This window comes from Littorina saxatilis, linkage group LG2, assembly GCF_037325665.1.
Source record: "Littorina saxatilis isolate snail1 linkage group LG2, US_GU_Lsax_2.0, whole genome shotgun sequence".
NCBI classification, from domain to species: Eukaryota; Metazoa; Mollusca; class Gastropoda; order Littorinimorpha; family Littorinidae; genus Littorina; species Littorina saxatilis.
The window spans coordinates 21,008,800-21,030,280 of NC_090246.1; the positions used below are offsets into that span (position 1 = coordinate 21,008,800).

The 21,481-nt window shown below is 43.0% G+C and overlaps 1 protein-coding gene across 1 annotated transcript in view; it reads right to left on the minus strand.

Moving 5' to 3' along the window:
* LOC138958454 (serine-rich adhesin for platelets-like) overlaps window positions 1-19,151 on the minus strand; it is a 156,640-nt gene extending 137,489 nt beyond the window's left edge. Inside the window, exon 1 of the mRNA XM_070329619.1 lies at window positions 18,893-19,151. The gene's annotated coding sequence lies outside the window, so the exon portion shown is untranslated. The remainder of the gene's footprint in view (window positions 1-18,892) is intronic.
* Between the last annotated feature and the right edge of the window lie 2,330 nt (window positions 19,152-21,481).

The following is a 21,481-nucleotide window of genomic DNA, read 5'->3' on the forward strand; positions in this document are numbered from 1 at the left end:
ATCATAGTGCAGCCACCTATATTTTCAAGGACCATTCACAAAATACACCCAAAATATAGGTATGCGACGAAAATACAGATGAACATTACTTTGGAAGTAGAAGAACGCAGATGAAAAACGAAGCCACTTTAAAGGCTGACATAGTCCTATTTAATTAGTTTAATTACTTCCAGGGCTTTTCCCATCGTTGCGGGGATGTATACATTAAGCTTCCTGCAAAGTCCTTACCAATTACGAGAAATAATTAATTCTTTATTGCATTGTTTAGCAACAGTTCTCCAGGACTTGGGCTATTTTTAGACCGTTTCGTAAACCAAAGATGGCGTTTGAGACTGTTCTGTTGACATTCCACACTATCAACACCACTTTGCAATACTAAAATTTTTTTTCTGTATTCGAAAGCTACAGCCAATCGTTATTATATCCCCTTAGGTACAGTTTTATAACATTTTTGGCACATGTAAACAATATGAATTAATTAATGAGCGCTACGAGTATGGCAGCCTTTAAGTTCCAGCTAAACAGATTCTATTTGTAGATGGACGCAGAACGGAATACGTGACAGATAACTTGTATAAAGTTGTGCTTGCAATTGAAACAAGAAATTCCTCCGAGGTAGGAAAAACACCCCCGTCCTTACCATTCTCACTGCCACCAACTGAGAAGGTTATTTCCCTTTGACCATCAATATGTCCCTCTATAAGTCCTTGTAGAATCTTAATCCACCAATAACTCCCCAACCGTGTGTTTGACTGGTCCCAATTTTTGTAAGGACCGTCTCAGGAATGTATAGAACCTGTTCACCAAGTTTGGTGACGATCGGTCCGTTCATTCTTGAGATCTATATGCGAACACAAACACACACACAAACAAACAAACAAACACATCGACCGAATCCTATACACACCCCTATACCGGGGGTGTAAAAAAACCCATGCACACCTGCCAGTTCTTAATGGGCTAGGAGCATCTACAGAATGTAACGCTTGCCAAGGTCTATGTAGCCTATATCGAAAAAGTATGTATCGGGAGGCAATGTTCGCCTCACTCTAGCGTTCACGTCGGTCATCGACTTTGGCCTCGAGGAAAGGCATTGGGAAGATGAATTCATCAAACCATGTAAAGCACAGTTACAATATTCTGTTTCCTTTTCCATACGCGAATATAAATCAGAGCCTGTCACTGTCAGTGCTGCTATATAATTAAAAATTTTAGTAATAAATTTTCATTTGATTAATATACTTACCCAACTCACATATAGCAATTAACTCTAGTTCAGTGCTGGTAACGCTGTACGCATCCCCTTGGTAACAAGGGAAGCCCCTCTAAAAAAAGAGTGACCAATACCCATAAGGCCATATTAATACATACTTCCGACTTCCGTATGCGCGCGCATACGCCGCCATATGCATCATTCCAAACGAAGCCCAACTCACTCCCCTTTTTTTAGAAATCCACCCCCCACAGCGGGGAGGCGGGAGGGAATAAACGATGTGAGTTGGGTAAGTATATTAATCAAATGAAAATTTATTACTAAAATTTTTAATTAAATTACATATCTTACCCAACTCACATATAGCAGATTGCTACTATAGGTGGAGGGCACTTAACCCAATCAGGAATTGAGAATCTGTCCTGCCGCTAACAGAGCAGGTAACCCAGAAACACATCCTATCTCAATGCATAGGCATCTCTGAGATAAACACCAATGAAAAACCTTTCAATAAAGCCAGCAAGCCGACTCAAGAACACAGTTCTGCCAGGAGACCAAATCGAAGAACAGCTAGAGTGGAAGCCCAATCTCTTGCCCCGTGAGGCCTAGCTGTAGTAAAGGGCAAAACTGCCCTGACATCCCCTGCCTGACTCTGCCACCATACATAAACTTGTCTAACTATGGTGGAGACCCAATTGGCTAACACTACTCTCGAGATGTCTTTAAAGCGCACCATAACGAGTGAGATAAAAAGAAGTTCCTGAGATTCCGATCTAGTGTGCAGAGTCCTTAACGGAAAACTGTGGAGGGCTATAACCGTACAAAAATGTACATCAGAATCTCCAAGAGCCAAAAAAATGCTCAAGAAAGGAATATAGAGTCCGTGCTGTTCGAAGGGGGAGGACTGACTGACTGCCCCCCCCCCCCCCCCTGTCTACTGCCACCACTTGAAGGCATACCTGAACACTGTGGCAGTCCATATTATATAGGCAAAGTTGACCTCAACAAGTCATTACCCCTACCAAAGTTGAAAGACATTCTTTCTTCCTTTATATAAATAAATCAGTGTTTAACGTCGTATATAACCGTTCAAGGTTAAAGGGCGACGAAGCAGAAAGATAAGAACAAGAGCCCTTAGATTTAATGATCTCAAGCAATCCGTGCAAGTCAGAAAAAATCTCCAAAACTCGAACAGACCAAAAGGCTAAATATGGCTCTAGGGGAGCCAAAATAGTGAATAAGATTTGAACGGTGAATCAAAGTTGGTAACTCCAGATTCCGCTTATATGCCAGAAAACCCAAAAGAAACCTAAGTGCCATAGATCAGTCTTTCTCCGAAAATCTGTCTATAGCAAAATTAGCAGAAAAAAAAAAAGAAAAAAAAAAAAAAAAAAAAAAAAAAACCACTTACTCCCACTTCCCACAGAAGCTACCCGAGTAAGCATGCCCGATTTCCGTGTTGATCAGCAAGGCTAGTTAAGTAAAAGAGTCAAAGAATCCAATCACAAAAACCCTAAAACTAGGAGCAAAGTCCAAGAAAGGACTGAAGATCAGCTTTCAGCAAGCCTAAAGTAGGCCCTCTTAAACTTGCTGGTTATAAAGCCACCAAGAGAAAAATTAGCACCGAGCTGTCTCAGTAAAACTGATATCACATAATGTCTTAAACAAAGACGTGGGAGAAAAAGAACGGAAAGCCAAAATAGGTGGCTCGCCACCTTCATTGTACCGAGAGAAGAGGAGTTCTATCCGTTAAAACATAAGCCATCTGTTCCAAGCCAGACAACAAGACAAGTACCAGTCCAGAGTTGACGGGCAGAAGAGCCCGAGCAACTCAAAAATATCCTACAGTAGACACCCGTGAGAAACGAGTGTGAGCAAAACCGGAGCCCTCTTGCCAGCCTAACGAGGTCTGGCAACCCAAAAAGAACGGGCCCAAATTGTGCGACCGGCAGGCCGCTCAAAGTAAAACAAGAGTAAAAATTTCCATGCCCGGCAGTCGGGCGACGAAGATAAGCAAAAGGCGATAGTACCAAAAGGCAAAAACTCATTATTAGAAATTTCTCCCATTCCCCCGAAGGAACAAAAACACGTGGTCAAAGAGAGTCTGCTCCAAGTGGCCATTTGGCCGACAGACTTAGAGAGTCCGCCCAGTCATAGAGACTCTCATGAAGGTACTTCGCTGCTAAAAAGATCTCGTGATGGTAAAACCACCAAAACCTCTCATGTTCCGTGAGGAAGCGATAGGGAGTGAGAGACCCCCTTTTCTTGATGAGAAAAGCCCCCTGTGGAGTTGTCTGCTTGAAACAACACATGTTCCAACCCTTTGTTCTATTGCTTAACGCCCAACAGACCACAAAGGGTCCTATCAAAGCTGAGAAGCCTAGACATCTAATGTGTTCCAGCCCTGCACTCCCAGTTACACCTGGAGTAAAGGACTTCTATCAAGGGCCGCTTGCACAATCTCCAAGAGATCCAAAAACGGCTCAACAAACGTATGACTTAGAAAAAAGATCAGAACCCTGAAGCTCTGAAATACCAAACGAACCATGAAAGAGAACCAAAAGGGAGGCACCCGTGTCTCACCCCACAAAGAAGGAAACCTAATCCCCCCCAGCCGCTGTGTTAAACACAAAGGCGAAAGAAGAGTGATGCCGAGAACTAACTTCCAGTTGACATAACTGCCACAAGCGTGAAAGAAAGCGTGCTTTTGTGTGCCTACCAACACCCACCGCTAACTTGCCTCAGGGGGAAGAAAGGTGGATATTTGACACAGAACCCTGCCACGAACGCGAGGGTAAGGAGACAAAAGATAAAGTCGAGAACGGCGAGCCTGAAGCCTTTATTTGAAAACAATAAAAAGCCAAGGCCTGCCGTGCGCTTTCCTTCTGCAGTGAGCTTTAAAGATAGAGAAGAATCCCTGTGCATAGAAGCGAACTCACAAAGAGGAACCTTCAAGAAAAGAAGAGATTAAAGTCTCGCCAAAAGAACAAACCTTTTTGAAAGAGACCTACACCCAGGCTAAAAGCAAAGCTACATCCTTAGTATCCGCGTCCTGACGGAACACAAAAATATCCAGATAGGACGTAACCGCGCACGAGAGAGCGCAGAAACAAGATTTGTTAAAAAGCGGTAAATGTAAAGGAGTGCGGCCATAATGAAACATAGCCAGGAGATCCTTGTTCTGACAGAGAGACAGTCACTCCTTGCTATTAACATCCAGACGGATGTTCGCCAATTCCGGGGAACCCGGTGGCGGTCCCGTAGAAAACAGCAAACGAATAAACTACGTTCTTAAGCTTGGAGTAAACCGAAGCCTACGGATAGCGATCAGCGCGAGACGCGCTGCCTGAGCAGATGACGCAAGCTAAAGCCCCGCCACCGCAGGAGCTAAGCCGAGCGTTGCCCACAAAGGAAGTGGTAACAAAGGAGCCTCAATTGTGAAAAAACAAATTTCACAAGCCCAACCGACCCCAACAGAGAATCCAAGAACATAACGTTCTAAGATTCCCTTAAAAGGCTCAGGTCAGCTGAAAATGCGCAAAAAGCGGCAAAGCTGAAGTATGAGCTTCCCCCTGAGATGCCAACAAAGGCAGAGATGGGGCAAAAGCATCGATTGAGTTCGCAAATTGATCCTAAGAAGGAGCAAGACACGCCAAAAAAGATGGAGGAGAAAAGGCAGATGACAATGCTACCGCTAACCCAACAGGGAAAAAGCGCGTAGTAACCTCTGCCATCCATGTAAACAAAGATGGCAGCTTCGCTGAAAGTCAACAAAGAGGCGTCTCCATCTGCCCCAGAAGCTTAGTCTTCCAAATCCTCATCATCCTGTACAGTGGTAATCTAACCATCTACAAAAGGATGAGAGCCGGAACCAATCCCGAAAAAGCAACACTTGCCAAAAGGGAAAGGTTTGGAACAAATTTCCCAAAAGCCGGAACTCCGAAAGGATATTCCATCCACCTGCCTCATACCAGCTGAAAGCCTGGAAAAGGAAGTGGATTTAGCCTGAGTAACAGCAGAGGAACCGCAACAACGGAACCGAAAGCCGAAGACTGATGAGCGCCAACTGCCAACACCACAGTGTTAACGGCAGAAGGCTAAACCATCCTGAAACCGGAAGCCACAGCCGCAAAAGCGTTAGCAAAATCGGCCACGGATTGGCAAATATCAGAACCAACCGGATGCCTAAACATGCACCAGAAGATCCTATTGTACCTTGAAGCCGCTTAAGCCACCAGTGCCACTGCACTTGACAGCCTAAACGGCAATTTGAATTCAGTGCAACCACCTCTGCGGAAGCACCGTCTTCTGAACAGCCGACTGGCACTCCCGTGCCCTCCGGAAGCTGACCCCCTGCTTGACTCCCATAGTCAAACAAAGAGCCAGCTATACTGTTCTCTTCCTGCCCCCCGGGCGGAAGCGGAAGACGCACACCCTTACCACATTCTAAAGAAGCGGGTGGTTGCGCAAATCTTCCGTTCGCTCTCCAAGGTTCCTAACCGCCACCGACCTGCTGCCAATGCAGTCAGAGCCAGCCTCAGCTTCGGAACTTTCACCCACAAAGCCAGAGCCCGGAGTTACTTTCTCTTGGAGACGCTCTACCCTTTCCCCGGAGAACCCGGGTACTTGGGTAGAAAACATACCTTTAAACTGGTGTGAACCACCGGGAACCGGAACACAGGCCACAAGCGAAGGCGTGGTCCCATCATCCCATTCCGCATGAACATCAGCCTGAGACACAGTAGCAGACGGCGCAGGCGAACGTTGGCAAGAGACGAAACCCCCGTCACACCGGAAGCGAACGCATCTCCGCCCGCGTGGAAGCGATCTCCCCCGCCAAGGAAGAAACCTGTGAACTTAAAGAGAGCAACAATGTCGCCACGTCCGCAGACGCACGACCGGGAAACACATAAACTAAGGAAGCCTAAGCGGGCTTATCCACAGGAGAAACCTTGTCTAAAGGTTTAGCCGTCAAAAACGGAGTAGGAGGCATGACGACCAAAACATCGATATTTTTTGCAAAGACAGTACATGAACCGAAACACAAGCCTGTCCGGAAGCCTTTGCTTTCCCAGGTGTCTACTTTGTCGGCGGAGAACCAGCAGTTACTCGTTTAGACAACTGCCGCTTCTTGGCGTTAACCGCCATGACCAAAAACAACTCACGAAAAATTTTGTAAACAAGAAAATTTCACAAGTTCAATTTAAGGTCAAAAACGCCCACAAACACAAGCAAAAAACAGAAAGATCTCACCTCAACATGAAGAGACGATAAGACAAGCAAGAAGATACCAAGAGGTAAGTGACCAAGTCCGTAGACGAAGTGACAGATGGCTGAACACAGCCAGAGCGTACAAAAACACGACCAGTCCCACTGCTCGCTGAGTATGGAATGATGCATATGGCGGCGTATGCGCGCGCATACGGAAGTCGGAAGTATGTATTAATATGGCCTTATGGGTATTGGTCACTCTTTTTTTAGAGGGGCTTCCCTTGTTACCAAGGGGATGCGTACAGCGTTACCAGCACTGAACTAGAGTTAATTGCTATATGTGAGTTGGGTAAGATATGTAATTTAATAGTGTCTTATCACACAAACGCACGCACGCACGCACACACAGACACAAACACGCACACATTACGTGACAATAACCGTCATACACTCTTGTGAGCATTCACTGCAATCTAAATGGCCACTCAAGGCCAAGATTGTTAGCACGCCTGCAAGCACCAAACGTCAGTTGGTTGTAGTCCCATTTACCCATGTCATACACTGTCACAGCTCCCAATCAGTCAAGGCAATAGTCAGGAGATCAATCTTTCTCCGCGAAACCAGTTGGTCGTGAAATGCAACTTACCATAGGTAAGACAACAACAGTTCATCTTTGCGCAGGAAACCCCTGTTATCGGTGTCCTTAATCTAATAACTTTTCCGCTTCAACGAATAAAGGAGCTAATTTGTCCCTGCTTGTGGGCTGTGCACGGGAAACCCCTGTTGTCGGTGCTCTCAATCGTATACATTTTCCTGCATCAACGAACAAAGTACATGTAGTAATCTTTTCCTTTCTGGTCGGCCAGCGAGTATACGTAGGGTTTGACATTTGACAGCTTTACAACGCGTGTTGGAGAGCGCTGTTTCCAATGTTTTTGTGCATTTCATCCAAGTTCAAGGAATAAAACAGCCAATCTCTGTCACGTCTTGACGGCAAGACATTGTATAATTCAAATATATACTGAATATTATACAGCTTTAATTCAAGGAATGAAACGGCGTGTCACTTGCTGTCGGCCAGGCGTTGTTTGACTTGACATTTTTCTGTGCTGTGATGTGAAGACATCTTTCCCTTTATTCTGCAGCCCGAATTTAAACAACCGGTCAACAAATTTATATTCAATACAATACAATACAATAACTTTATTAATCTCTAAAAGAGAAATTACATTGCTGAGCGTTTGTGTCCGTAATATTAACATACATAAAACATTCAAAATAAACATTTGTTCTTTCCTTTTGTTTTTGAACTGAAACGCGAATGCCCAGTGGGAAGAAAAAGAAGAACTGCATGCGCAGCAAGTTATGGGTTGCTGACACAACAGCTGTTCACGTAAATACTGTGAGTGCACCCTGGCATCGGTGTTGTTTTACAAATTATCGGGAAGTATTTTGTTTTGTTTTTATATTTAGTCAAGTTTTGACTAAATATTTTAACATTGAGGGGGAATCGAAACGAGGGTATGGTGTATGTGTGTCTGTGTGTCTGTGCGTGTGTGTGTGTGTGTGTGTGTGTGTGTGTGTGTGTGTGTGTGTGTGTGTGTGTGTGTGTGTGTGTGTAGAGCGATTCAGACTAAACTACTGGACCGATCTTTATGAAATTTGACATGAGAGTTCCTGGGTATGAAATCCCCGAACGTTTTTTTCATTTTTTTGATAAATGTCTTTGATGACGTCATATCCGGCTTTTCGTGAAAGTTGAGGCGGCACTGTCACACCCTCATTTTTCAACCAAATTGGTTGAAATTTTGGTCAAGTAATCTTCGACGAAGCCCGGACTTCGGTATTGCATTTCAGCTTGGTGGCTCAAAAATTAATTAATGACCAAAAAAATCTGAAAATTGTAAAAAAAAAAAGTTTTTTATAAAACGATCCAAATTTACGTTCATCTTATTCTCCATCATTTGCTGATTCCAAAAACATATAAATATGTTATATTTGGATTAACAACAAGCTCTGAAAATTAAATATATAAAAATTATTATCAAAATTTTTTTTCGAAATCAATTTAAAAACACTTTCATCTTATTCCTTGTGGGTTCCTGATTCAAAAAAACATATAGATATGATATGTTTGGATTAAAAACACGCTCAGAAAGTTAAAACGAAGAGAGGTACAGAAAAGCGTGCTATCCTTCTCAGCGCAACGAATACCCCGCTCTTCTTGTCAATTCCACTGGCACTGCCTTTGCCACGGGCGGTGGAGTGACGATGCTACGAGTATACGGTCTTGCTGCGTTGCATTGCGTTCAGTTTCATTCTGTGAGTTCGACAGCTACTTGACTAAATGTTGTATTTTCGCCTTACGCGACTTGTTTGTTGTTGCTATGGCATTGAAATCAAGAGTCATGGTCAAGTAAAAATTTTTTTAAAAAGTGCTAACGCGGCGGTGTTGTAAATAAAAATATACGCCGGGATTTTACCAGATGCCGCCTACACATGCACACTTCTTATATACCTAATTTATGAGTTTGTCCTGAGTCCTTTCTTGATTTGATTTATAAGCTCTCACAGATATCTATATTTCATTCGAAGACTTGCAGGGGCAGGGCGGTGACGATAGGCTTGGGGTGGTTTGTGGGGGGAGGTTGGGGAGGATCAGTGGGGTGCGTTGGGTAGTCTAGGCCAGTGCATTGTGGAAAGTACCTGCGTCTTATCGACAAACCTTGAAGCGTGTCTACATCTCATAGGTAAGAGTAATTTCTTGATGAATCATGCTCAGTTCTTATCATATGAAACACACACACGCATGCACGCACACGCAAGCACACACTCACACACACACTCACACACACACACACACACTCTCACACACACACATACACACACACCCACACACACACACACACACACACACACACACACACACACACACACACACACACACACTTTTTAACACTAAAATGGTCACGACGACATAATATATCATATCCACAAAACACGAAAAGGCGAACGAAGATCACAAGAAACCTGACACAAATCTGCAGTTTCGTCTTGTCAACAGTCAACTGTAAATGTTTGCTCTTCCCTCTGACAGCGGCTAGGGTTATATATATCTCTCTGCAATCCGTCAGAATAACAGGTCAGTGAAGTACGCTAGTTGATCCTTACCTTAACAGCAAACAATTTCCATGTAGTTTATGATCCATGCGGCTGCCATAAAGAAATGATACCTCTCGTGATCTTATAACAATATAATGCATATAATCTATTAACTGAAGACCACAACTCTTCGCTGTTGCCATCAACGTGATGATTGTTGCTTAATTATTCACCATCAAGTTTGAGTGCGCTAGTTATTTTGAGAAGTAAGTTCCTCTAAAAAGAGCTTGAGCTTCCGTTCCTACCTTATTTTTACTGCAGCATGTCACAGTGGTGCATAAATCCGGCTTGACATATTGTCGCCATCATCAATTATTTCTCGACGCTTTTAGCCTAGTCTCCACATCAAAGGCATACTCCATCCATCCCGTATTAGGGATTTAGGCTCATCATCTCAGATCTGGCCAAAGTTTTACATGGGATAAGGTCATCCCTCCGCTTGGTCACAAATAATGTAAACAACCAACAGCTTCAGTGCTAACTGCGCAGAGTGAGATTCTTCGTTAAAGAATTAATTTCTCAGACAATTCCTCACACATTTCAAATCTGCACAAGAAGCAGTCACGATGTTGATTGTGGGTATGTGACCAAGTGGAGGGATGGTTTTGAGCCCATGTAACAATCTGGTCAGATCTGAGACAGCGAGCAGACCTGTTTTCACGGAAAGGACTTTTAACAAACACAGCACGCATGACAGGATTGGAAGTTTTGATCTGATTTTTTTGCTTCAGGCCATCATCTTGTATTCGTATTAAAATGTCGGATTTTGATGAGTCCAACGATTCATTCCCTGCTGCTTGCTAAACGCCCCCATGACAAGTTTATCAACATTAAAATGCAAGCAGTCTATCGTCCTGATTTTCACTGCTGCATGTCACCATGTTGTATTTGTATTTAGGTTTACGAGTTTGCTCAGCCAAACAATTCCTTCTTTCTTCTTTGCTTAAATTCCTCATAACGGCTTAAAGGCACAGCCTAAGCCTCCCGCAAACCATCACAGATACTGTCAGGCTTTTACACACAGTACAAACACCCTTCTATTTGAACGCTCACCAAACGGGAACATCCTAGGTGCCCTACGTAAAGGGCGAGTCTTTTTTGTATTGAAGTATCCATTAGAAAACTAGTTTGTGCGTCTGACAGGTTTATTATACCACCGGCAGAGAAGAGAGGACAGGTTCGGGACCTAGAAAAGAAAGACGACCTAAAGTTGTAAAGAAATTGTAATAGTACACATAATTATGCATTAGAAAAACCTAAGATGAATCAATTCTGCGCGAAGAAGATGCAAATCGTTGCCCGTCGATGGCAGAAGTAAACGTACGCGTGTGTAGACTACCCGGGAGAAAAATATCAAATCGTGTACAATTGCTGTTCAAGAAAGGCTCAAACCATGAAAAAGACAATCATGAAAGCTTTCGCGCTATCTTTTTACCGAAAATTCAATGCATACGCTTCGTCTAGCTTTCTTTGTTTGCTTAACGCCCAGCCGACCACGAAGAGCCATATCAGGGCGGTCTTCGTCTAGCTTTCTTTGTTTGCTTAACGCCCAGCCGACCACGAAGAGCCATATCAGGGCGGTCTTCGTCTAGCCTGCCAGCTTCGACTTCGCAAAGTGGACGTAGCCCAATTAATTTGAGGCTTGAGAGAATGCTAAAAACATGTGGTTTTTTTTTTTGTTTTTTGTTTGTTTAACGCCCAGCCGACCACGAAGGGCCATATCAGGGCGGTGCTGCTTTGACATATAACGTGCGCCACACACAAGACAGAAGTCGCAGCACAGGCTTCATGTCTCACCCAGTCACATTATTCTGACACCGGACCAACCAGTCCTAGCACTAACCCCAGGCGGAGCAGCCAGACGCCAGGCGGAGCAGCCACTAGATTGCCAATTTTAAAGTCTTAGGTATGAGCCGGCCGGGGTTCGAACCCACGACCTCCCGATCACGGGGCGGACGCCTTACCACTAGGCCACCGTGCCGGTCTAAAAACATGTACACGTGTACAAAACATACAAAACATACAAACCTATATAATAACTCTTGCAGCCGACATGACGCCGTATTACTTCTACTTGTGTCTGTGTGCATGATGCATGTACTCATGTGTCAAATGTTATCTCCTTGTGCATCAGCAATTAACGTCCACTCGCGAAGACACATCCAATGAGTCACACGCTTCCGGGTTTGTGGTACGGTGCTTGCACATACACGAGACAGCTGGTTTGGAAACAAAAACGATGCTTGGTGTTTTTTTCCGCACTAAGGAAGAGAAAGGCTGGGATTTCTCTTTATGTTCAATTGACAATAAAGTTATCGAAACCGTTTTGTCCTTACAAATCCCATACGTAAAGCATCCTTAGAGCAGCAACACAGAACACAAAAAAACACTGTTTTACAAAGTTAAAAAACAAAGGAATATGTTTTACAAGACAAGGATGAGGCGCCCCTCTTTGTTGCACCATTGTAAAAGGCGGATAACAATCCATAGCCATACAAAATCTCAAGTTGTCTGAAGATGGACCATTCTCATTGAAACACATCAGCCTGCAAGAAGTTGGACTTAGCCCTCCATCAAGTTCTGGAGACGGTTTTTCCCATGCAATACTCTTAAGGCCAAACAAAAAAATAGTCTGTTAACGGTATCCCGACCGACCATATTTTTTCGCGCGACCCTAGACTTTTTTTTGGCATTTGGGAAAAAAATAAAGAAAAAATAATAATAAAAAAAATAAAAATAAAAAGAAAAGTTTTTGTTTTTTGGCAAAATAACTTTAAAGAATTTTTTTTTGGAGAATTTTTATTTTTATTTTGTATGCCTATGTTACCGTAAACAGACTTTTGTTTTTAGCCTAAGGTAAGTATGTGAAGGTTCCTATCGCCCATCGATTCAAGTTTTGCCAGATTTGAATTAACATTCTATAGCAACCCCAACCACCCCCCCCCCCACCCCCAACTTGAAGAACTTGAAACAGTTTTTCCCAAGCAAGACACACACACACACACACACACACACACACACACACACACACACACACACACACACACACAAACAGATTCGTTACGCATGGACGGTTGTCTAAAATTCAAAATTCGATAGATTGGTTTAACGTTTCCACGGCAACGGCGAACAGATGTGAAATAAACGGAAAGCCTCAGCAGGGGGGTTGTTAATACGAGAACAGTCTAAAGAACATTTCGTGTTGTAATGGAGAGCTATTCAGGTCACATATAATTATATGGATGTAATTGTAAATGGTAGCCGAAAAGGTATGGACAATTCTTCTTCTTCTTCTTCTTCTGCGTTCGTGGGCTGAAACTCCCATGTACACCCGTGTTTTTACACGAGTGGAATTTTACGTGTATGACCGTTTTTACCCCGCCATTTAGGCAGCCACACGCCGCTTTCGGAGGAAGCATGCTGGGTATTTTCGTGTTTCAATAACCCACCGAACTCTGACATGGATTACAGGATCTTTTCCGTGCGCACTTGGTCTTGTGGTTGCGTGTACACACGAAGGGGGATAAGTCACTAGCAGGTTTGCACACAAGTTGACCTGGGAGATCGGAAAAATCTCCACTCTTAACCCACCAGGCGGCCGCGGCCGGGATTCGAACCCTCGACCTTCCGATTAAGAGGCCGACGTCTTACCACCCCGCCACAGCGCCCGTCGTATGGACAATTAATTTACGGTATCTTCACGGTTAATTATAATAAATCCGAGATGGTGGCTGTACAACTGCATCTCGCCGAACTGTCCATTCCAAAAGTCTTTACTGTCTTTCTTAAGGGCACTGCCTAGTTATGGTCAAACGGTTATTCCAAGTTTTTAATACTTTTGTGGGAGAAAGAACATTCTGTCTACATTACATATCTGCAGAGAACTTTTCTAGTTCCATGCATTTTTGATTTTTTGTGATTTTGTTTTTAAATAACCTTCTGATTTTGTAAAAATGGGTACATAAACATAACGGCTAATATTCGACAGTACGAATGTAGTACCCACTTGCTAGATAATTATGGGGGAGAGTGAATGTTATACCTGTTAGTACATAGCAAGAAATTAACATTTCAAAGCACTTTGGTATATTTTATACCGTCTTTTTTTAATTTATTTTACTTAGCGCAATTGCATTTTTCTTCATATATAGAGAAGTAGAAAAAAATGCCTCAGATATATTCGGAATTCCATACAATTTGATATGCTGTAGCTCACTCATTTCTCGAGCTGTGGTTAAAATGTGAATATCAAGACCCATGCCAACAAATGAAACTGCAGGCAGTTTCCCAACCCTACCCCCTAAATTTCGCGGTCGTCATTTTGCATTCCCCACATTCATAGACATCAATACATTTCAGAGATTAAAGCAAGTAGAGCTTTCATATTTTGCATACTATAATTATAGCCTATGATGTCAATAAAATGTTCACCAGCATTCCATGACCTTGACCTTCACACAAGGTCACAGGTGAGTTTCGAGACTTTGTAACCACTTCAGTATTTTGCAAAAACACAAACAGAAAAGGATTAAAAAAAAATCCAATACTAAAAGGGTTGTACATTCTGTTTATAATCCGAAAAATAGAAGATATATATGTATTGTTTGAAGGGAATGCAGCAAGAAATGTACAGTACAAAGAAGCGTGCAATGTTTTATAGAGGTTTTGTATACGAATTTCCTGAGCGATATTTCATAAGTAGGCAGCCCCCTTAAGTGCAAAGAGAAATTCACACACGGGCTCAAAACAAACGCCAATTTCCAGTATATATATACCTTCGGTCGGTGCTCATTGCCACAATTGCGTGCAATAGAACTATCACTTTATATTTGTAACAATATCTGCAAGAACAGATCAGACTTGCTTTTGTTAAACTACCTACATTAAAGTTAAACACGCGATGACGTTAGATTGCACAATACAAATCTTAATCTTGTATGGATATTATGAGTTATTTCTAATATGCTGACTGTTAGCAACTGATAACAAGACATGTCGAGAAAAAAGATATCAAGCATGAGCCTTTTAGGCGAATGCTGATATCGTTTGTGAGACATGTCTGTTATCATTTGCTAACAGTCAGCATATTAGAAATAACGGTTTTATTACCGTTTAATTCGACCAAAAGAAATTTCGAAGCAACCCCGCGAATTAGACAGAACAGCCGCAATGGGAACTTGAGCGCTTCTACCTGATTATGCCTGTCAGTCAAAGAATTCTCGTGACCTGAGTCAGCCAATCAGAGTAACACACCTGACGTGATGAATACTTCACAGGTCAAATGCCTTTGACACACAACAATCTCACAAGATAAACCATGTTGAACATACGTTTCGGTTGCTTCGCTTTTTCTCGTTGATCGCGAGACGGAGTGTGCAGCGTGGCGGTTCGCCGGCTTAGAGCACGTGTTGACGTGATTGACGCCACACGAAGGAAGGGAGATAAACGCGCAAAACACTGGAGAAGATAAGGAAGAGTTACTGGGAATGGATCTACAGAAAAACCAAAATCGGTTCATCGCGCCGCGCTTAGAGCACGTGTTGAAAATTTTCATCGACCAGACTGTGTCCGGGGTCTACCTGAATATGCCCACCAAATTTGAAGCAGATCCATCGAGAACTTTGGCTGTGCATCGCGAAGTGACAGACAGACACACACAAGCCGTACCAACGGATACGCTTTGACTGATTAAGTCAGCCGCTCTGCTCTTGATCAGTTTAAAAGCTTTCTAAAGTCTAGCATCAGCAGTACGTACGAGTGTACTGAGCCTGAGGACTCTGCCCGCTTTTGACATTTTATCGATCAGCTGCGAAAAGTTGGGGGTCATTAGAGGGGCTAGTGTGCACCACTGTGCTGACTTGTTGCATGGGACCGAGCTGGGGGGATCCCGGGAGGGGGGGGGGTGCAGAACTTAAATGTCACGTGTGTGTGTGTGTGTGTGTGTGTGTGTGTGTGTCACTGTGTGTGCCATATATATATCATTGAGTCAATCTTCATAATTAACAGAAACAACCGCCAGTTTTTGTTTTCAGCCTTTTTTTTCTGGGAATGACTCCAATACGATTAGTGAAGCACCGTGTTAGATTATAACTGTGGTCAAGGACATGCATATAATATATATATATATATATGTGTCTGGTCTAGGTACAAATACAATGGTCCTCCTCAGGACTAGATTACCTTGCGATACGTCCCCCACAAAGGGACTTTGCTCTGTAAATCTCGGTCCCCCTTGAGGAGGGTCTGATGCTCCCAATAGGCTGTCTGTGAAGGGATACTTATTTCTCTCTCTATCTCTGCTAAGAGATTTTAACAAATCTCGGAAGAAAGTCTCTGCTGACTTTCAATTGTTTCTTTCACAATTTCTGATGTTTTATATATATATATATCCCATGACCTCCCTTCTTTGTCTCTGTTACTTCAGTATGGGTATATATGTTGTATTTTTATAGCTCAATAAATACATCATGGACTCAAAAAAATATATGATAGTGCAGATTCCGATTTGGGCGAAGAACTACTTTGCTCCCGACCTTTGACCTCGCGCCGAACAATGTGACACATTTGTATGAAGTTCCAAAATCGTATTGCACGGCTCAGAAAACCATATCAGTTGCACGCAAAAATGAATCTCAGAACTGATCTGATGTATGAGATGCAATAAGCAAACGTTTCTTTCATTATGAATTTTATGAAAGCAATGCAGGTGGGAAAAAACGAACATTCAACTTACAAGATAACCAGATGCTAGCGAACCAAAACAAAAACACGAGTACCCTCCCCTTGCTTCGTTAGCAGACGACTTTTGAGAATCTGTCAGACCGTCCTTACCTGGCACGGTTGGGCTTCGCTATCATCAGCTGTTTCACGTGTTTTGCGAGCAAGTCTACTCTTTTGCCTGGCTCTGCAGTAAGTCCACATTGGCGATGAAGGTATCTAAGAACTTAACATGTGTGTATTTTTCCGTAATCCAGTCATATTCTTTCAAAATGCAATCAAGCGGCGGTGACAGACTTGGGTCCTGTTTTCATCGCATCAATACCAGTTTAGGTTCATGCAAACACACTCGCAAAACAGTTTATCATGTAGATACATTTCAAATAGGGAGCAAATGGTTAAATCTACATATGTGTTCCCTAAAATTTGCTTCTCTGTCAATAAGACTAATTGTATAATAATGCGTTCGAAAAAAACAACGTGGAATCGATTCTGAATCGAGTCGAGTAAGCCAAATGGGGGCCAAACCGGTTTCCCCGTTCCGCCGACCTGAAACGCAAAAGAATTGTGCGCTTCAACTAAATGGATTTCTATACGACTTCATTACTTTCTTGCAACTTATGAACCTTTACTTAACGCTTTTAAACGGTCTGAAAGTAGTGTTACCGCGTACTTATAGATGCACTCATTCGTTTTATTTTTTCAGCGACGGTCACTTAGTTTAAGGTTGCAAAAAGGCCATGTCTCGCTGAAAACACTGTTTCACACTCCACAGATCGCAAAAGTGCCGCTAGTAGTCTACACTTTGTGTTTGATGGTAGAATGGGATATACAGATTACAACACTCGTGGTTTTTTATATGGCTTGTATTTCAGTCAAGACCCAGCGGGAATATCAATCGAGAGCCACTCGCCAAAGGCTCGTGTCTCCCGATGATATTCATCCGCTGGGTCTTGACTGAAATACAAGCCATATAAAAAACCACTCGTGTTGTAACCTATACATATTTATTACCAATTCAGTGCCCCATATGGCTTTTTGACCAATCAGGACGGATTCTAGGTGACCCTCTAAATGTTATAACGTTCAGGCAGGGACCCTTTTTGTTTATCACGCTAAAAATTAACAAGACAAAGTAAAAATTTAAATCAACAATATCAGCGTGATTTATTCTAAAGAATGACACTTCAAATGCTGTCAGATAATACTCTCTTTATCTAAAAAATACCGAAAAGCGAGTTTTGTCGGTGGGTGCGTTACGGAACAGCAATCGTCTGAGTGTGCAATGCCGACCGCTCACTTGAAATCTAAATGATCAAAGTTCGGAAAAATCAAGTAAAATTGCGTCACTCGCTTTACATCAAATTTATCTTTACGTCATTTCCCATCCGTCTGGAGTCGGTTCTAAATCTGTCGCTCTCTGTTCAACGAGAAAAAGCGAAGAAACCAAAACGCATGTTCAACATGGTTTATCTTGTGAGATTGTTGTGTGTCAAACGCATCTGACCTGTGAATATTCATCACGTCAGGTGTGTTACTCTGATTGGCTGACTCAGGTCACGAGAATTCTTTGACTGACAGGCATAATCAGGTAGAAGCGCTCAAGTTCACATTGCGGCTGTTCTGTCTAATTCGCGGGGTCGCTTCGAAATTTCTTTTGGTCGAATTAAACGGTAATAAAACCGTTATTTCTAATATGCTGACTGTTAGCAAATGATAACAGACATGTCTCACAAACGATATCAGCATTCGCCTAAAAGGCTCATGCTTGATATCTTTTTTCTCGACATGTCTTGTTATCATTTGCTAAAAGTCAGCATATTAAAAATAACTCATAATAATTATCATACAGTAATACAGATTATCATATCTGTAAATGCTGCACTTTTGCGTACGAGGCTAAGGAAACTATAATATATTGTCATTGAAGAAGTTAAAAGTATGGTAATACTCTCGACTCTGTCACTGCAAATCGGTCTGAGGGTCACTCGTCCCGCGTGTCAATCCCGCTGACATTTTACATCAGCTTAAACAGACACGTGTCAGTGACACACACGGAAACACTGACCTATAAAGCTGCAACTGATAAACGTTTACAAACCCGGAACAACACGAACGCTCTTCAGTAAACGAAACACACAACCAACACACTCGCAGTTCGAAACTATGTCAGTGTCAAAACTATGCAGAAACTGACGGCTTACCTCGCTAGGGCGCTGAAGGAGAATTATATGTCACACGCATTACAACTTGTTGAGCAGCACTCCAACTTCGCGGAGAGCAGAAAGTTTGTCAAACTTTGTGGAGACTGACAAGCTGGTTTGATCGAAACTACACTGCAATAAGTTTTGGTCACAATACAGAGCACGAGTAGCTAGTTTACACACACAGACTTTGCCAAGCACACATACACACACGCGGGATGAAGTACACATAATATAAGCCACTAGTGTGTTGTTTCGGGTCGCCGCGTCCGTGTTCCGAAAGGGTGTGTCCCAACTTTGGGCCTGTTCCGAGCAGCAAAACGAGTGACACTTTGAGATAACCAACGGAATAAGAAAAGGCGGGCAGAGCCTCCATAAACCTTACCTCTCAAACGTCAAGCGATCATGACCGAAGTGGTGCTAGCAGGTCTCTCCCTTCTTCGTGCAGGGAAAGTCTCATAAGTGAAGGCGAAGTTGAAGAGAGAAGAAAATCACAGTGAGAGCGAAAAGACAGCACTCGCCCTTTACGTTCGGGCTGTGTCAACTAAAGTTGAGTGAGAGAGTGGAAAGGGAATGAGAGAGAGAGAGACTAGCCGCTATGTGTTTCCGTGCTCTCTCTGTCCCCTCTCTGCCCTCTCTCTCGGTCTGTGTGTATGACACAACACAACACAGGCGCTGCACAATTTGCTTCGCCTGGAGGGGTGTCACTCTCCGTGCATATGTGTGTGTGTGTGTGTGTGTGTGTTTATCAAGGCCTTGAAAATTGTGCGGCATAGGGGACACAGTTCTTATTACGGCCTCTGTGTGTGTGTGTGTGTGTGTGTGTGTGTGTGTGTGTGTATGTGTGTGTGTGCGCGCGCGCGCCGCGCACGCGTGTTTGTGTATATATATATATATGTGTGTGTGTGTGTGTGTGTGTGAATAAACAAGACACGTGACTACTCATTATGCCATCACCCTCAAGGTCGTAAAATCAGATATAATCTTGTGACACGCATGCCATCAACTGGCAACTGTGCAGACACAGTATGTGGTATGACTGTTCGTTCATTCAAACCTTTTCCGCTGGCGCCTGTAAACAGGAAATGGCTCAAATAAAACGGATGTCTATGAGTTGACAGTATTGTTTTACGCGGCTCCACGTACGGCCGTGTTCCGTCAGTGTCAGCCGAGAGAGAGAGAGAGAGAGAGAGAGAGAGAGAGTGTGTGTGTGTACGGTTCGTGTGTGTGTGTGTGTGTGTCTGTGCCGGTGTGACGTTGTGTGTGAGTGTGTGTATTTGTGACGGTGTGTGTGTATGTGTCAGTGTGTGTGAGTGTGTGTCAGTTTGTGTGTGACGGTGTGTGTGTGTGTGTGTGTTGTGTGTGTGTGTGTGTGTGTGTGTGTGTGTGTGGCGGTGTGTGTGTGTGTGCCGTGTGTGAAGGTGTGTGTGAGTATGTATGTGTGTGCGTGTGTATGTGTGAACTGTGGCATGTCAGTTGGACTGTGTGTCTATATGGCGCCCTGCACGGCCACAGGCACATGTCACAGCAAGTTTTTCACACAAACATTAATCTCTTTTAAAAGTCCTTCTGTCTTTTCTTAAACATTGTAGAGAGACATTGATTAAGTAGCCCGTCAATCCCCCTTCCGTCTCTTTCACATTATGTTCAATGAAATAAGTGTCATGCGTCTGTGTTGTGCACTGTGTATATCCGTCGGCGCTTTTGCCATGCAACTGAACATAAAATCATAGTCGTCACTTCAAAACTGACAAATACACACTGCATGCCGACTCCACCACATTGTCACCTTTTTCAAAACCTCAACTCCATGACTTATGATGATGGAGGAAATAAAAACAAGCCAACCGTACACGGTGAAGGTCAACGCCATTGAACAGTTATTCTGCAGAAAAGACAAATGCTGGAGAAAAACCGTTCTTTTCTGCAGCATTTCTGCATAATGTCACCTTTCGCCGAAGCAGCGTTTTTTTTGCAGCAAAACATTTTACAGCAGTAAAATTGAAATCAAGAATGCTGCAGTTAAACGGTGCTGTTTTACTGCAGAAACCCTGTTTACATTATTTCTGCAGCATTTTGTATTGGCTCTTGGCGGATTATGACATTATTCAGTTATTCTGGAGAAAAACCGAAATGCTGGAAAAATGTCTTTTCTGCAGCATTTCTGCATAATGTCATCTTTCGCCGAAGCAACGTTTTTTTACTGCAGTAAAACAGTTTTTCTGAAGCATAATGTTTACTTGGTTTTCTGCAGCATTATTGCGATTAACCTTTTCTTCAGAATAGTCTGTGGCAGTTTTTCTGGAGAAAAACAAACGACCTTGTAAAGTAGCGTTTGTATTCGTCGCCCCCTGGGATAGTATAATAGTTTGTTCCGCAGTGTAGCAATCAGAAGGCGTGTAGCATAAGGGCATTATATTCAACTTCACAATGGCGGCCGAACGTGAACAATTTCTAAAGCAAATCGAACACGAAGTGGACTAGCTACTGCGTTCGTCTGGGAAAATGTGACAATGTTGCTGACAGGTGCCATTGTTTAATTTGAAACTTTGAGCTTCCGGCAGAAAGGAAGTCAGACAGACAAAATACATTCGTGTCACGCACAACTATTGGTAATTCTGGATGAGTCCATCTCTCGATAGAGGGGGGCTCGCGTGCTCCAACATTATAATGAGCCAGTACAAAATGCTGCAGAAAAAGTGTAAACAGGTTTTCTGCAGTAAAACAACAGCACCGTTTTACTGCAGCATTCTTGATTTCAATGTTACTGCAGTAAAATTTTTTGCTCCAGAAAAACCCGTTGCTTCGGCGAAAGATGACATTATGCAGAAATGCTGCAGAAAAGACAGTCGTTTTTCTCCAGCATTTCTGTTTTTCTGCAGAATAACTGAATATTGCCTGAAAATGCTAACATCACCGTTTTACTGCAGCATTCTTGATTTCAATTTTACTGCAATAAAACTGTTTTACTGCA